Consider the following 17,521-nt stretch of genomic DNA (forward strand, 5'->3'; position numbering starts at 1 on the left):
GTCCTGCAGCCAGAGGTTCCTGTGCCAAGGGCTGGCAGTGATTCTGCCCCAGGCACTTCTCAGCACCTTCCCAGCCCTGACTGATTGAAGCTCTCTGTGCCTCTGTGCTGTGCCCGGGGTGGCTGCAGGCAGTGCCCCAGCCCTGCTGGGATGGCAGAAGAGCTGCTCATCAAGAGAAATGTGCTTTTGAAGCTCTTCTTGGTTACCAGGAGCTGCCTCTGTGCCAGGAGCCCAGCCCAGCTCAGCAGCACAGACACAGCACAAGGACTTTAATGAGCCTCTGGGGCTTTGTGCTCAGGCCCTGAACATCAGCCCCTGAGAGGGAGCTGAAGAAACCTCTCCAGAACTCCAAGTATGAATCCAGCTCCAAAGTTTCTTGAAGTTTTAATGGGTCCCACTGAGGGACACAACTGAGAAAGTGTCCCCAGGCAGAGCAGAGAACTGGAGGCACTGATGACAGGAGGGGACAAAGAGAAGCCAAGCCTTGGTGCCCTGGGCCACAGCAGGGTCTGTGCCACCAAGGGCTGGGAGGAGACACCTTGTCCTGAGGCCCTGGGGCCTCCTGGCACAGCCCCAGCCAGGCTGGGCACTGTCAGCCCCTTGTCCTGCCCTCAGCATCCCCCCCTAGCCCACATCCCAGTGGCCTCAAGGATCTGCTGGAAGGAGTCCCTGGGGAGCCGTGCTCAGGAATGGCCCTGGGGGCTCCTTAATGCTCCCTGCAGGGACTGCAGATTTTTGAAAGGACTTTGGGTTTTGCTTTTGCCTTGGAGTCTCTGAGAGGTTTGTGCAATCATGGCCTCCAATTATCTGCTGTAATTAGTCCCTGGAGAGGCTTTGTCAGTAACAACACTCAGCGGGGCTCATTAATGCTTCGGGGTACTTCAGTTTTTTTAAGGTACTTGGTGTTTCCCTTTTGATACAGACTCTGGGAGAGGTTTGTGCAATCATGGCCCCAATTATCTGCTTTAACAAGTCTCTTGAGAGCTTTGTACTGACAATCAGTGGGGCTCATTAATACTTTGAGATACTCAAGGTTTTTAAGGTACTTTGGATTTTCTTTTCCACACTGAGTCTCTGAGAGTTTTTTGTGTCATTCTGGCCTCCAATTCTGTCCTCCAAGGAGTCCATGAGGAGCCTCTGTTGGAATGGACCTCAGTGGGAGCCATGAATGCCTTGAGACACTTTGGGGTTTTTTTCTGACTGTGACTCCTGGAAAGGTTTGTGCAATCTCCTCTCAGGCCCTGAGGTTCCAGGGCTCAGCTCCAAATGCACAGTGAGGCGCATGAGGATCAAGCAAATCCTGACAAACCATGGCTCTGCCTTGATTTCCCTCTGCTCTCATGGAGCTCATCAGGACACTGTCTGTAGTGGTTTTTGTTCACTAATTTGAGATTTCTTGGAGAATGCAGCAATGATTGTGGTGGGTCCAGTGTTGGCTATATACCAGTACACTCACTAGATTATACTTATTTCCTGCTGTGAGGTAGGATTAGGAGAAAGGCAAAGTAGGCTCAAAATTTTAAAAGGGTATAAAGATACCAGTAACTAGAAGAAAGAGTAATATGAATGCGAAAAAAACTTTTGGAACACTTCTCCTCTCCCTGCAAGCTTTTCTTTCTTACTGACAATGCAAAGAGACAAAGCCTAAAATTTTCATTCATTTTGCCACCTCTAGAATAGTTTTTCTTCAGTTCACGTAGGGAAAGGAGTCTCTCTTTCATGCTATGGAAGCTTTACAAGAAAACATGTTTCTCATGGCTCTCAATTCCCATGAATAGCAGCCACCCAGAAAATCTGCAATTGTGAGGTCCCTCCCATTTTTTCACATCTTTTTCCAACTCTGTGTTTATGGGCCATGTTAGTTTACGGGGTATTAGTTTAAAGATGAGCTGTTCAGGAGCAAAGGTTCTCTTCATCTATTTCTGAAATAATCTTCATCTCTACAAACAGAGGTCTTCTCTTCATGAGGCACAGGGTCTCATCACTTGTCTCTCTTTCTCTGTTCAAACCTCTATTGGGATCATAGTACTTCAAGGTTTGCTAACTTTAGCATGGAGGTTTTTGCTGAATAAGTCATCTTCCCATGCTTTTCAATGCCTTACAGGGAAAAAGAGAGTCTGATGTATCAATTACATCCTTCTCCATTGCTTTACAAGAGGATTTCAGCCCCAAGATCAAGACATCTCCTCATCCCTCCTATCTGGGGCTCAGCTTCCACTTTACTGACCTCCATGTCTTTGTGCTGCTCATGTATGTATCTGCACTTTGTCCTTTTCTCTCCCTCGAGGGAGGATGGAAGCACTGAAAGAGTTTATATCTCACCCGGGGCCTGCAGATGGTTCCGTGACCCCGGCCAGGCTCGGTGCTTGGGCTGGAGCTGTTTTATGATGGAGGTTTCTGCAGCGGCTGCGCTGGGGCTGTGTCAGGATGGGCCGCGCTGAGGGGAGGGCCAGGATCTCAGCAGCCAGGCCAGAACACAGCAGCAGCAGCACGGCCGGGGGCCGATGGCTTCTCCTCCCCTTGCCCGGGGCTTGCGGCTGAACCCCAGCGGTGGCAGAATCTTGGCCAAGCAGGCCCAGCCCGGGGCTGCTCCTGGGGCCCGGCGGATCCTGGCTGGGCTCGGGCTGGCGGCAGGGCGGGGCTCAGCAGTGCCCAGATGGTCACAACTGCAGCCATGGCCCGGCCCGGCCTCGGCCCCGCGGCCTACCCTGCCCTGCCCGGCAGCCGATGGGGCCTGGCGGGGTCTCTGGGAAGGGGCCCGGCCCCACGGCAGGAGCCGCCCGGCCCGGCCTGGCTGAGACGGGGCCGGGTCGGCCTTGTTACCTCTTTGCCGGCCACAAGGGAAAGAGACCCTCTGTCCTGGTTTGAAAAGGAAGTGAGTTTTCTGGGATGCTGTGGTTAAACCAATAGGTGCCCAGATTTGAATATTGGCACGTGGTGTGGCCACTGAGGACATGGATACGCCTCTGAGAACACAGGGGGTTAAAAGCAGAGAACTGCCAAGAAAACTTTCTTTTGGTTCTGGTGAGTGAAAGAAACCTATGTTGTTAGCTTTTTCTGCTATTTGAAATATTCCTGATTGTTGGATCCAAATTATTCCTAATTGCTGTAAGTTTCTTGTTCACTGCATGTATTTTTTTGCTATGATGTTTCATCATACTTATAAAAAAAGACATGCATCTCATTCTTAAAAAATAAAAAAGAAGAGGAATTAACGCCTCATGAACATTCAAGTAATGCAATATGTACATGAGAAATTTGGACAACTAATCATTTTGAATAATGCAATATTTACATGAGAAATTTGGAAAACAGATCATCACATCTAAATCCCAATAGGCTGTACCAGAGTGAAGCCCAATTAATTCATTAACATCAGGAGAAGATGTGCCTGTGTTTTATCATCAGCAGTTCAAAGAAGTCACCTGTTCATTCCATCAGATACTGATCAGCTCTGAAAAAATGAGGCCCAGTGAAAGGAGAAATAACCTCATCACTTTGCAGCCTTTGTGGCCAGAGCAGGAGCAGGACTGCCAAGACATGGCTGTGGCTGGAAACTGACGGAGGCAATTTGCCAACAAAAGCCTCATGGCATCCTCACGGTACAGTGCTCCTATGAACCTTCTGCAGGTATGCCCTGTTCCAGCGCCCAGGAGGACATTCAGTGATGTCAAAGATCAACATTTCCAGCTCACAGACTTTCTCATCCTTCTCAACTAATTGGAAACAATGGTCATTTCCCTAAGAGACATTAAACATTATTCTTTTGTTTTCTCATGCTTCAAAACCCTGTGTCAATGACTTGATAGAATTTGGTAGGTTTTGTTGATTGTAATTGGTCTTTTATCTATCTTATCCTATATCTAACAGATAACCAGTGATAACCTTGATGAGGTAATACCCTCACAAGAGTGAGCTGTTTCAACATCAGAACATAGGAGCCTTTTTTAAATGAATGAAAAGGGGGAGATGTCATAGACAGGTAGAATAGTGATAAAAGAAAGGCCTTTTGAAATCAGGCCTTGTTCTGCCATATTCATAGCTGGCCTGTCATCTCTTCTGAGTGCAGCTAAGCAGTTACAAGTTCCCGTGTGAAGCTATTTTGAGAATGAGACTTTGTGAACAATCTATTCTGAGGGTGAAAAACAAATGCACCTGCAATAACAAGGGATTTGTCCCATGAGAATCAGTGAAGAGGTAAACAATACAATAGAGAGATTTGATGCTCAAGTAAAATCTATTTTATTAACCAATAATAGAATAACTGGCAAAAAGTCAATGAACTAACTAAAGTTGCATACAAGGTCTGTCAAACTGTGTAAAATTAGTTGTGTAAATAAAAACTAAAGAGTTCTCCAGCTCAGGTGGTTCCTCTGGGATTTCAGTTCCCCCCTTCTTTGAGGCTTTGGGTTCCCTCTTCTTTGGGGCTTTGGGTTCCTTCCTCTCTGGTGCTTTGGTTTCCTTCTTCTCTGGAGCCTTGATTTCTTTCTTCTCTGGGATTTTGGTTTCCTTCTTCTCTGGGATTTTGGTTTTCTTCTTCTCTGGGAGTTTGGTTTCCTTCCTCTCTGATGCTTTGGTTTCCTCCTTCTCTGGGATTTTGGTTTCTTTCTTCTCTTGGGTCTTGGTTTTCCCCTTTGCTGGTATTAGAGCTTGCTTCCCTGCAGAGACACTCTTCTTTCCCTTCTTCTGCCTCTCTTCCTCCTCTAAGGCTTTTGCCTCCTCCTCGACCTTTTGAGTTGACTCCTTCAGCTCCCTTCTGCAGACAAAATAGGAAACATGGCTGAGAGTCCCAGCAGAACCTTGGGCTCCCTAGTCCTGGCTGGCCCTGCACTTCATTCCTTGACCCTGAGGCCATTTCCGTGAATTCTCCTCAACCCACAGAGGCTGGGAACATCCCAAGTGAGGGCATGGGTAGAAGGGGACCTCCAGGAGGAGCCAAACCTGAGCTTTGCCATCATAAGGTGTTGACTGTGCAAGCTCCCTCTGAAGGCACAGCCAGACCCCTCCAGCCCCTGCCAAAGGCTGATCCAGCAGCTCTCTGCACTGGTGCCTGGAAACGCCCTTTGTCTCTTGGCTTCCCAGTTTAAAGCAGAGCACAGATTGCTTAGCTCTCCTACAGTTCTTACTCAGCTCATTCAGCCCCCTTCTCCCTGGGCATAGCTGAGGCATGATTTTAAAGAGTTTAAATTTCAACTGAGGGTTAGAAGCAATTCCCATTGATCAGGATGTAGGTTAGATAGGCAGACCATAGGTTAATGATTATGAGATGCTTAAGCTGGAGCTGATTGTTCTATTGTTTACCATTAGGAGCATCTTTCTAGAGGGAAGTGGAGGAAGTGAACTGGTATAAGAACATCTTGAAACCAGTAGAACAATGGTTAGCACCTGGGCTTGATGTCAATCAATCACTAAGTTGGGGACCTTGGATGGTGCCAGAGAGTCACAGAGACCTGATAAAGACCACTGACCCACTTCGAGACCATTGACCCAGTTCAAGGGAAGAATTGCACAGGAGTGAAGGACCAATGGCCTCATTTGAATACAGAGCAGGGATGGGAGGTGCTGGGGTTGTGCAGATGTATTGTATGTAAGATCTTAGCAAATAGAGAGGGCAAAGAACCTTGGACAGTGCGGTCACGCCTTTTAGGGACGGCTCTGGTGCCGCCCGCTGGTGTTAATAAACATCCCACAATCTAACTTTGATTAGTTAGAGAGTCTCTGTCCGTGATCTTCAGTTTTAACGACTCCTAGCCTGCTCCTTCATGAGAACAATCCTATCAGTCAGAAAGCAAAGGCTGCAGGAACTCCTCTCCTGCAAGACAGGCTCTTGCCAGCCAGATTTCCTGCTGGAACCCAGCAGGCAGATTTCCTGCTGGAACCCAAGCAAACTAGTGCTGGCTGCCATGGAAACCATTGGAAGCAGCCTCATCCATCTCCTCCCCATGAAACCAACTTCAGCCTGGCCTGAAGAAGTCCTGCTGCAGAGGCTGGCTTTAAGCAGCCTCCACTCCCAGCTCCACACTTGGCCTGTGTGTCCTGAGCTGGCTGCCTTGCTGGAGCTGAGCTTCTCCTGTGCTTGGCTACGGCTGCAGCTGCAGGGGAGCCTAAAGCACAGGAGCCTTTCTGGCTGCTGTCCCACCATAAGGAGAACCCTGGCAGATCAGCAGTGCAAGGACTTCATCTATGGCAGGAGCAGGACTCAAAGCAAGGTTTGCTCTGTGCCCCACGCCTGCCCATACCACAATCCCACTGTTCTGGTGAAGAAAGCAGATGACGAAGAAGATGCCACTCAACACCATGGACTTCAAGACACCTCTAGAGGTGGTGCCAAGGCAAGCCCAGAGCCCAGCTCCCTGCAGGCAGCAGCTAAGCCAGCAGGGCTCAGCACTCAAATAGAGAAGAAGAGGTTCTGTCTCAACAGAAGAAGGTCCTTCCTCTCTTGGCAGCCAGGGAGCTCAGAGTGGCCATCCCTGTGTTGCTGCTGGCCTTTGCTCTGCAGCTCCTCTGAGCTCAGAGGCCTTGGAGCAGGGAAGCCCTGCAGGGACAATAACCCATGGCAGAGCAGGAACCCACGGAAGGCTGACTCACCTGTCCCTGAGAGGGGCCTGAGAGCCACAGTTGATCTCCTGGGGGCTCTGGGAGGAGCTGACACGTGAGGCCACCCTGGGCACCAGCACCTCGGAGGTGGAGCCTCCCTCCATGTGGCACAGCTCCGGGACATTGCAGGTGGTGGTGAGGTGGCCAGAGAAGGTGGAGGAGACCTGCTGGCTCTCTCCTGGCTGCAGCACACCTGGCAGTGGCAGGATATTGAAAGCCTGGATGGAAGACAGGAGAGATTGAGGTGTTGAGCATGGAAATGGAGGCAGAAGAGCATCTTGGAGCAAAGTGCAGCTGTAGCCAGGGGGCCTATTCCCCAAACACTGCCAGAATCACCCTCACCTCATCCTGCATCCATGCCACTGACCAGTGCAGGGACCATGGGGAAAATCTTCTCCCATACTCACGGGTCAATGCATTAATTAGTACATGACATGAAAGTGAACTGGGATGGCTCCTGGCAGTAGAAATTCTCTCTGATGCACAACTTGCCTTTAAAAAGTTTCAAAACTTCCTGCTTTTACAAAAGGAGGAGACTCAGAGTGAGAGCTCTTGGAGCTGAGGGAAGGAGTCCAGCCCAGCTCATCTGACTCCTGAGGCTCTTCCCCTCCCTCTGATTTAAATGCTTCTTTCTCAAGGTGCTACAGCAAAAGCTCCTGCAAAAATTTCCTGTGGAGCACCTGAGGAGTTCCAGAGGGAGCAGTGCCCTCCACAGGTGCCGCACAGCGTCCTTGGGCAGCCCCACAACGTGTCCTGCACGGCCTCTCCAACAAGCAGCTGCTCCAGCAGCACTTTGTGATGGGCCTGCAGGGATGGGAGGCCCCTCTGTGGCCAATGCTGAGGGCCCCCAGTGGCACTGGCAGCTCCAGCCCTGCTTGCCACACTGACAATGGGCAAGGGAGACAGATTCGCTCTTGCCTTCTCCGCTCCCAGGGGAGTGTGAGCCACGTCCAGGGAGCACCTGAATCCCTCCAAGCCTCGAGGGAGGTGAGGGTGCTCAGGAGTTGGTGCTGGCACCCAAAAAACAAGCCATTTTCTATGCTGGGAAGAAGAGACAACCCCCTGCAAAGTCTCCCTTTGTCAGACAGCACCAGGGCCAGCAGTGCAATAGCAGCTCCGGGTGAAAGCAGAGCCCTGCAAACAGGGAGTCTGGCTGCCTTGGGAAGAGGCTCCATGGAGATCAGGATCATCCCAGCTTGCTCTGGGAGGGAAGCTGGAGGTGTTACCATAATGATGCAGAGAAAAGCCTCATCTTACATGGGGAAGGAAACAAGGCAAAAAATCCCACACTCAGCACAGGCCTGTAGGATCTGAGTCAGCTTCTCCCAGGAAAACTCTCCTATTTCTCCCTCCCACATAGCCCATGTCCAGCCACTGGCCCTGCTGCCCAGCTCACTGTCAGGGCACAGCACAGCAGGGCAGCAAAAAGGGAGCTCAGCATGAGCAGGGCTTGGTGCTGGCAGGCTGGGGAGGCAAAGCAAGCAGTAGGTGTACAAGAAAATCTATCTCTGCTCCTGAAGAGTGGGTAAAATCCTGCACTTCTTTCAGGGCTCTGGCTGCCTCCACCTTTCCAGTCCTGAAGTGCCTCCATCGAGATGCCGGGGATTCCAGACTGGTTCTCCTCTCCTGCGGTGGCTGGGGTTTGAATTTAGGTGGGTGGAGCTCATCTCTGGAAAATAAATAACTATGAACAGGGACCTGCAGTGGGAGGGAGGGAGGGAGGGACACCTGCACGAGCAGCTCCTGGCCAGGATGCAGCCCCTGGCTGAGTGCTGGCATGTTGAACTGAGAAATGGTTTGATCCAGCCCTTCCCAATCCAGGCTGGGGCAGGTCTGTTCTAAAGGCAGCCCAGGGATGACACTGAGGTGCTGCAGCAGCTGCAACTGCTTGCATTGAGCAACTACAGAGGACAGGCATTAACACCCAGCGGGGATGCAAAAAGCACAGTGGGAGAGGAAAAGACAGAGAAGGCAGCAAAAAGTGACATTTGAGACACCGAGGGGCAGACCCAGCCAGTGCCCAGCCAGCACAGCCCAGCCAGTGCCCAAGGCCAGAAACTCTGCAGATCCACCAGGGATTTATCAGGAATGTTCCCCTGACACCGCTGGGGGGTTGGTTGACATTTCGCACACTCCCAGGTGACTCAGGTCGCATTCCCCATCCATCCATCCATCCTTCCATCCATACATACACAGGCTGTGGTGCTGGGATCCTGCCAAGCTCTGCCGGCCTTGGGCTTGGGGAGATTTCTGCCAGCCGTCCTGAGCTCCGTAATTGTGCTCTCTGTTCCAGGAAGCAAGCAAGAAAGATTTTAAAATCCCCAAAACAAACCACAACAGACAAACCTAAAAAACCTTCAACAGCTCAACCCTGCTCAGGTTATTTCTTTAGGGACAGCTACCACTCTCCAGCTGAAATGCTGGGCTTTTGGGGAAAAAGAAAATTTCATGTTGACCTCCAAATCAAAAAGGATTAAGGTTAGAGAACCTTTCAAACTAAAAATTATTGCCCCAAAGCTTTTATCTTTGCAAGAAATCTCTAGGTAAGACCAGCCTGACAGTTAAACAACTGGTTCTTCTGGCGGGGAGAAACCCTCCTCTTTAAGGGAAGCAGCCTGATAGTTAAAAGCAACTGTTTGGTCAAACTTCAGGCTCCCTGGCACAGCCTGCATTGCCTTCCCTTCCTGTTCACTGATTTACAGGCAGTGCCACAATGGCCCGGGTTCAGATGTTTGGTACCATCCAAGGAATTTGGCATTCCCATTTCCATATGTTTTAATCGAAGTTTCAGTCCTTGCAAATACTCTTCAAATGCCAGCTTTCCTTTCTTTTACAGAAAGCTCAAGGTTCCTAGAAGACTTCTGACATCCTCTTTTGTGCTCAGAGAGATGACATTTTCAAACAGATGTTTCCAAAGTTAACAGCATTTGAAAGAATAATGAACTCAAATGCCCCTGGATTCCAGCTTAGCCCAGCTCCATTCTGTGTCAGACACTGAGATTCCCACCTCTAAGGCAGGAGCTGTTTGTGCCCCCCATCCCTCCTGTCCTTCTCCCCAGCAGCCTGTGCCTGTTGTCCCCGGCAGAATCCCTGTCCCTGTGCACCCTGCCAGGAGCAGCTGCACACAGGCTCACATCTCCCCTTGCCCTCACCAGGGGGTTTCTCTCATCCCCGAACACGCCGATGAGAACGTCGGTGCGATGAGTGCCCAGGGCCTGCACTGCCACCACAACTGGGATCTCTGCTGTGCTCTGGGGCTGCACAATCCCACAGGGCTTGGGGCTGGAGTAGAGCACAGCAGAGTCCTCCTTGCGTTTCTGGAAGGGACACAATGAAATGCAGCTTCAGAGGGACCTCTCAAGAAACTTTAGGCTCCTTAACATCCACCACAACAGCAACTTACACACACCTTTAAAACTCCCCAGGACAAAGGTCAAAGGCACAAACAAGATGCAAGAATTGTAGGCTTAGCACTCCCAGAGGATCCTGCAAGGAGGCTGCCAGCACAGGCACTGGTGTCTGTGGGTGCAGCAGCTTTTCACAACCCTCTAAGATCTCCCACAGGAAAACACCCTGAGGACTAGAACATCAGCTGTTTCCTCAGGAGCTTAAACTGCCTCCTAAAGTTTACAGTTGGGTAGGATCCTGTTCTCAGCAGATCTTAAAGACTAAATAGAAACCAGCAAGGTCTTATCCAAACCCTTTTTTCCCCTAGTAATCTCCTCAGGAATATTTGACAGGAGGAGGTGGATGTGATGCCAAACCTGGGGAATAAGCCCGTAGCAGCCAGGAAGGTGGCTGGGATTCCTAATGAGGATCTTCCTCTCATAGGGCACCTTCAGGTGGCACTCATCACACAGCAGCACCGGGGAGGACACTTGGAGCTCAGGAACGAGACATCTGGGCAAAGAGATGACCCCAGGACAATCAGAGATACTGAGAGAATGGAGAATGCCTACCCCCAAAGATTGTGAAATGGAGCAGAACACATTGGTCACTGTCAAATGCACATTGAAGAGCCCTACAGGGATAAATTGCCTTCTACCTCTTCCCACTCCAACATGTCTTGTCAAGGAGGGGCAAACCCTGAGAGGCAGCACCCAGAGGCCGCCAAGTGCCCCAGGCAGAGCACTTTGCCCCACAGCTGCCTCAGCCCCTCCTTTGCCCAAGAAGGCTTGCAAGGACTCCTGGAACAGTCCCAGTGACCCACGAGCTCTGGGGCAGCCTTCCCAACAAGGATCAGTGCTCCCTAAGGCTCAAGGAACACACAGCTCCCGTGTCTCAGTCAAAATGACTCCCTTCTCTGCCATGGTGCTGTTGCCCTGCCTGAGAACTCAGCTCTTTGCCCCAGCCCTGGAGGGCACGAGACAGCAGCTGCCCCACAAGAGGGGCTGATCAGCCCCTGCCAGGCCCTGCAGCTCCCTGGCTCCTTCACTGCACAGCTCCAGGCACTGCTGGCCCCAGCTCCACCTGCTGTACACAATGGCAGCCCAGGCACTGCCTGGATGGCTCTGCCTGGCACAGGGAACAGCACCAGGGAGCTGCATCCCTCTGGGCATCACACTGACACCCACAGCAGCACAGCACCATGGAATTCTGCTGCAGCAACAACCACTTTTGCTCTCAACTCTGACAACATTAAAGCTCAAAATGGGAAGCACAGGGAAGGACAAAAACTGGAGCTGACCTGCCACATCAAGGGCTGGTTTCCCCTTCTCAGACCTTGCCCTCCCCACTCTTGCTGGGAGCCACTTCCCCCCTGCCATGTGCCCTCATGGACAGAGCCAGAGCCTGACTCTCAGCAGCTGCGTGGTGTGGCCCAAACCAGTGCACGGTGCTCACAGCCAGCACAACTCCACCCCTTGCAGCCAGAAGGAGAGGAGGCCCTCGGGAAATTTGTTCCACCTCAAGCACCAAAAACAAGGCCAATCAATGATATCTTTCCTGGTGCCTTTAGAAGAGGGCCCAGGACCGTGCTGGGCTGTGAGCAAACGTGCTTTTCACCACGGGCTGCTGCCCAAGCACTGCTGTTCTTGTGTCCAGCTGGCACAACATGAGGGCATTCAGCAGCACTTCTCCTTGGCAGCTGCAGCCAGCACAGCCTGGGCAAGGCAGTGCCTGGGGGAGGCCAGGCAAGGGCTGGTACCTGGCTGTGATGATCAGGGCTGCCACTCCCTTGCCAATACCCTCCAGGTCCACCAGCAATCTCCGGTAGAAATCCATCACTGTGTTGGAGCACAAGGTCACCTGATGGAAAAGAAGAACAGTCAATTCTTCCTTCCAAAAGCTCATTACCCACGGGTGATATCCTCCAGTGCCTGAGGGAGGATTTGCCCTTAATTCTTCTGCTGCTCCATGTGTAGAGCACAGTCTCAGAGTAACAAAAGCCTTCTGCCAATACCAGATTTGTTAAACACACCTTGCTATCAGGGCACAGGTCAGCTACATTAAAACATTAGACTACAGCTCCATGCACCACTGCATTCAAATTAAGGGGCCAATTTCTCATCTGACTACAAAGACATCCATGCAGAGCAAATCTGACTTGACCACAATGAGTTCAGCTTTACAGCAGGAGGCTGAGGGCAAAGTGTGGCCCAGCAGGTGCTGGGCAGTTCATGGCTGCCCTGGGACACCGAGCCTGGGCTGGCCCTGAGAACTCCAGCCCCACACCAGGAGTGGGGACTGCCCCAGGGTGGGCATTGACCACAGGCGGAACCCTCAGAACTGCCCCAGGGTGGGCACTGACCAGAGGCAGAACCCTCAGAGCCTCTTGCTCTACACCGCAAGAGACAAGCCACCACTGGGACCAGGCTGGGAGAAAGGAGAAGGATCTCTGTCTTGAAGTTCCACAAGAAAGGGTTTATTCCAAGCAAAAGGATCAGAGCCAAAAGAGCCCTGCACACTCCTGTGCAAGGGCTTTTGTACAGACACAAAGCAGGGGGTGGATACAAACAGCAAACAAAAAGGGAATCCTCAGGGGAGCACTGAGGGGATTACATCAAGTGTCTGGAGCCACTTTGGGTAAGAGGGTGGGGAGGATGGCTCACATGGGCCAATGGGGCCTCCAGGAATAGGGGAATTCCAAAGGGGTGTTGCAGACAGGGATTGGCTCCAGGTTAAATTGGCAAAGAAGGTTGGGGAACAAAAGGGGCTGGGTTTGACAGCAGGGAAAGAGCTGGAACAAGGGGCAGGGAATGGCATGAGGGACAGCTTTGAGGGAGGGTAAAACCCAGGGGTAAACCCACTCGGGGAGAACACGGGGTACAATTCAACAAACCACTGAACAAGGAATCAATACAATAAATTTGAACCGCTACACATGGCTGCAGATTTTTTTGTCTCCACTGGAGCTTCCTGCAGTGAACACAAATCATTCTGCTTCCCAGGAGGGGGGAAATGAGACCAAGAAGAAAAGCTCAGTGCGTGATACAATGACATCTTTCTAACAGCCACCTTCTGCCCTCATCCTTGCTCTGCCCCAATGCAATCAAATCAATCGCTCTCAAAAACACAAGAATGGCTTCAGGCCTTGACCATAAGGTCTGTGAGCTCAGCATATGATTTTGGAAAGCAAACAGTGCTCCTTGAGGAACATCCCGAGTAAGCCAGCTAGCAGAGGCCTCCCAGCAGTGCAGATCTCTCAGTGCCAGGATGCTCCAAGCTGGCACCAGAGCTAAAGCCCTCCCACCCTGCAGTGCAGCTCCAGCCCTGGTGCTGCAGTGGCTGTGGCCGGGCCCTTGCCGTACCTCGATGTCCTGGTGTCCCTGGGGGAGGATGGTGCCTTGGCTGGGATTGATGGTGAACTCCCTGGGCTCCACATGGAAATGGATTCCCTTGCTCCAGGCCGGGTCGGTGTCCCTGCGGATCTGATCCACGCTGTCCACAGCCGGCTGCGTGCCATCGTCCGACATGCGGAGCTGGAACGTCAGGGGCACCGTGGAGCTGTTGGTGAGGCGGCAGCGCTGCGTGTAGGGAAAGCCTGGGCAAGGACACAAATATCCATTCAGGCACCCAGCAGGGCACGATCCTGGGGGCAAGATCCTGGCAGGATCAAAGTGGGATTGGAGCTGAGCTCTTTATTATCTGAACTACAGCTCACCCAGAAGCTGCGTGAGGAATTAATCGTCACTTAGTTCCCTTTGACACAGATTGACTGCAGCCTTGAAAATGCCCACTCCTAGCCCTGCTGAATGCTGCAAGCTTCTCTCTTTGTGATGGGGACGAGCTTCCTCACCTGCCCCAAACCAGCATCAGTTCTCTCTGAGTGATCAGTGTGCACCCAGACCCAGCATTTACTCTGAGAATTCAAGCTGTCCAATTCCCTGCTCAGCCTGCCAACACTCCCACCTTTTTCAAGACATATAAAGAGTGAGCTGTCAGTGAGAAGAAGCTACAGCAAAAGAAAGTGAGGATGGAATCAGGAACTAGAACATGAGGCAAAGCACCCTAATGCAGCTTCTCTCTGCAGGATCCTTAAGGCATCTCTTGCTTTGGGCCAAACTGCTGAGCACGTCACAGCTCAGAGCCCACTCAACTGGGGCACAGCCAAGCCTTGCTTTGAGATTAGCAATTAGGAACCAGGTCCCACCTCACCCAACAAACAGGGACATCACAGCCATGCTGCTCACTGAGAGTGCTGCCTGCAAGGGTTTACCCCACTTTGGCTCTGAGATTTGCTTTCCATCCTGCAAAGCCACAGATACAGCCACTCATGGTGGGGATGTCCTGCAGAGCGCACAGAGCAGCCACAGCCTGCTCTGCACTGCACATCTGGCTGGGCTTGCCAGCTCTGTGGGGAGGAGACTTCTCCCCAGGCCTGCTCACCAAGAGCATCTGGGACACAGATGGGGAGAAAAAACAACTGCAGCTGCAGCCCAGAGCTTCTCTGTGCCCATCCAAGTGACCACTGCCAGCTCCAGCAGGGACTCCAGCAGGGAGGCAAGAGCGGCACAAAAAGGACAAACTCAGATGTCAAAACCTCCAATGAGACTGAGGCCAGCACATGCAGACAAGAATCAACAGGCATAAAGAAGCAAAGATACAACAGCTGCCTTCAGCCTACGAGCCCTTAGGAATGAAATTGGATTCAGCAGGATCAATCTCCTGCTTCAGAACCATATTTCCATCTCTTGCCTTTCTTGTTTCATTCCTTCCAAAGGCAACTTGACAAGCGCCTCCGTGGTGATGCAGGCTGGGGAAGAAGCAGCTCAAAAAAGGCAATGAATTTCCTTCAGAAGTTCATGAACTTCATTGCTCTGGGTTTAGGCTTGGCCGTGAATGTTGCCCTTGGTCTGGGAAGGGGGATTGGGGTTCTGGGGGGTTTTGGCCCTGGGCTGGGCTTTTCCCTTGGGGGTTTTTGGGAGTTGTAGCATGATGCCGTGGGCAGCTGTGCAGTGGGAGCTGAGGCTGGGCAGGGAGCGGAGCTTCCCTTCCTCCCGCTCGGGGATCGCAGCTCAGCCGCTGCTGCTGCGGGAGGTTTGTGCTCGGCCGGGGCTGCCCTGGCTGCAGCTCAGCGCTGGCACCGACCCTGCCTGCCTGCCCCGCTGCTGCTGCTGCTGGGCACTGCCCACACTCCCCTGCCCTCTGGGGCTTTGCAAAAGGAGCATTTCCTCCTTCCCTTCCCTTCCCTTCCCTTCCCTTCCCTTCCCTTCCCTTCCCTTCCCTTCCCTTCCCTTCCCTTCCCTTCCCTTCCCTTCCCTTCCCTTCCCTTCCCTTCCCTTCCCTTCCCTTCCCTTCCCTTCCCTTCCCTTCCCTTCCCTTCCCTTCCCTTCCCTTCCCTTCCCTTCCCTTCCCTTCCCTTCCCGCGCCGGCTGGGGGGGATCATTGCCCTGCCAGAGCCCACAGCTCCTCCTGCTGTCACCAGAACTCCACCAAAGGGGACAAACGGGACTTGGCATCTGGGAAATGTCTGTTCTTGCCTTCTTGTCTGTGCTCTCCTGAGATAGTCTAGCAAAGAACTGTTATTTCTTTTCCCACAGTTTTTCCTGGGACCCCTGTCACTTTAAAGAGATAAGCATTTGGAGGGAGGGGCTCATCTTTCCATTGCAGCAAGATTCCCACTTTCCTTGGCAGACATCTGTCTTTTAAAGCAGCACAGAGACACCAGAAAATACTGCCTTTCTATTCCTTGCTTCCATTGGATCTCACAATGGCAAAATGCCCCCTGAGGCAGCAGCAGCAGCAGCCCTGCAGTTCACAGCCTGAAGAGGCTGCTGGGGCAGAGCAGGAGCGAGGGATGCTTTTGTGTTGGAAGGCACAGATCCCTGAGGCTGTGTCCCAGCCCAGGGAACACTCACCAAAGGAGATGTCCCCGAAGTCGAGCTCAGCGAGGTCGAAGTGTAAACTCGGTGCACTGACGCTGCTCCTGCAGGCCGAGGACAGAGCAGGCAATGGCTCAGTTAAAGGCATTGCAAAGGTCCGGCTGTCGTGGCTCGGGGGCACAAAACCCGGGCTCAGGGCACCCTGGGTTTCCAACCAACACAGCCCCGTGTGCTCAGCACAGGGCCCTGGGCACAGGAGGCAGCTCAAGCCAAGGGGCAGCAGCCAACAACCCCTGATGGGCTCTGGGCACAGGGAAGGCAGGAGAAGCCCCTGGGTTGCTGGGGATGCCATGAAGGACCCTGAACACACACTCAGACATGGCTCCGTGCCTCAGTTTCCCCATCTGCAATGGCATGGACATAAGGTGTCCCCACAAACTTCTGTAAGCAGCCCTTCCTGCCACAGCTTCCCTGCTTTGCTCCTTCTGAGCAGCAACTGCTGTTCCCATGGAGGAGCTTTCTCAAGAGAGTTTGACCCACACAATCATTACAGACACTTTTCTGAGACACGAATGCAGGGCATTCCCAAACATCCTCTGAAAAGAGCAGCAACAGTTCTACCCAGGGCACAGATGAATCCTAAAGGAAAGGACCAGCTGGTCAGCAGTGCACCAGCTGGCACAGCCAAGAGCAAGAGCTTCAACAACCAAACTTGGCTGTCCTGAATCAAGCACAGCACCTCACCTGTCCTTGAACTCAGCAGACACACTCCAAAAGCCACCAACATCCACTGAAATCAGCACTTGAAGCTGCACAACATTCGCCAGTTGATTTCATGGTTGATGCCAATCAGTGCCCACTCTGCCTTTTGGTTCAAAATCAAGAACCAGTGAACTGTGTCCTCTATTGTATTCACAGGACTGACCCTGGCTCTGCTCTGCACATCTCAACAAGAGACATCTGCCCTTGCTCAAGGAGAAAGCTGCGGATGCAGAAACAGCCCATGGCCACTTTGGGGGAGGGACAGAGGAGAATCAATTATTTGATGGTGAAAGGTTCCCTCTTGATTTCCAAATGAAAAAAGCAGCACTTTTTCTCCCAAAACAAAGGCAGCGTCATTGTTTCTCCACTATGGGCACACCTGCTCACCACTTTTCTCTTGCTAAGGAATAACTTCCTTGTTCTTCTTTACCCATCTCCCTTATCTCATTGGCAATCTTGGCCAAGCAGGGAGCAATCCAAGCACAGGCAGCACAAGAGACAGAACAGACAGGATCACAAACAGCCACTGAGCCACTGCTGAGGAGATCCAGCCCTCACAAGATCCTGGGGGCAAAATGACCTCAGCTCCCCATACTCTGCATCCAGCTGTCTGCAATGAGGCTCAAGGCTCCCACTGCCAGCAATCCCATCAGAGAATGCTTTGTGAAAAGCACAGAGAGGCTTCAGAGCTATTTGCATGCACAGCTTGACACTGATTGCCTCAGGAATTTCTCTTTTCCTGCTGCCTATAAACCTCATCTCAAGAGATGCAAAGGTTAGGGCACTCCCTGTCCCGGGAGATTACAGCCTAGGAATCAGACAGGGAGAAGGAACGTTTCCCTGAAGACCAAGGAATAGTTCCTGTTGAATTGGCAGTGTGCTTCTTTGGTTTATTTTAC

The sequence above is a fragment of the Zonotrichia albicollis genome, chromosome 7 (genome assembly GCF_047830755.1).
Source record: "Zonotrichia albicollis isolate bZonAlb1 chromosome 7, bZonAlb1.hap1, whole genome shotgun sequence".
In the NCBI taxonomy this organism is placed as follows: domain Eukaryota; kingdom Metazoa; phylum Chordata; class Aves; order Passeriformes; family Passerellidae; genus Zonotrichia; species Zonotrichia albicollis.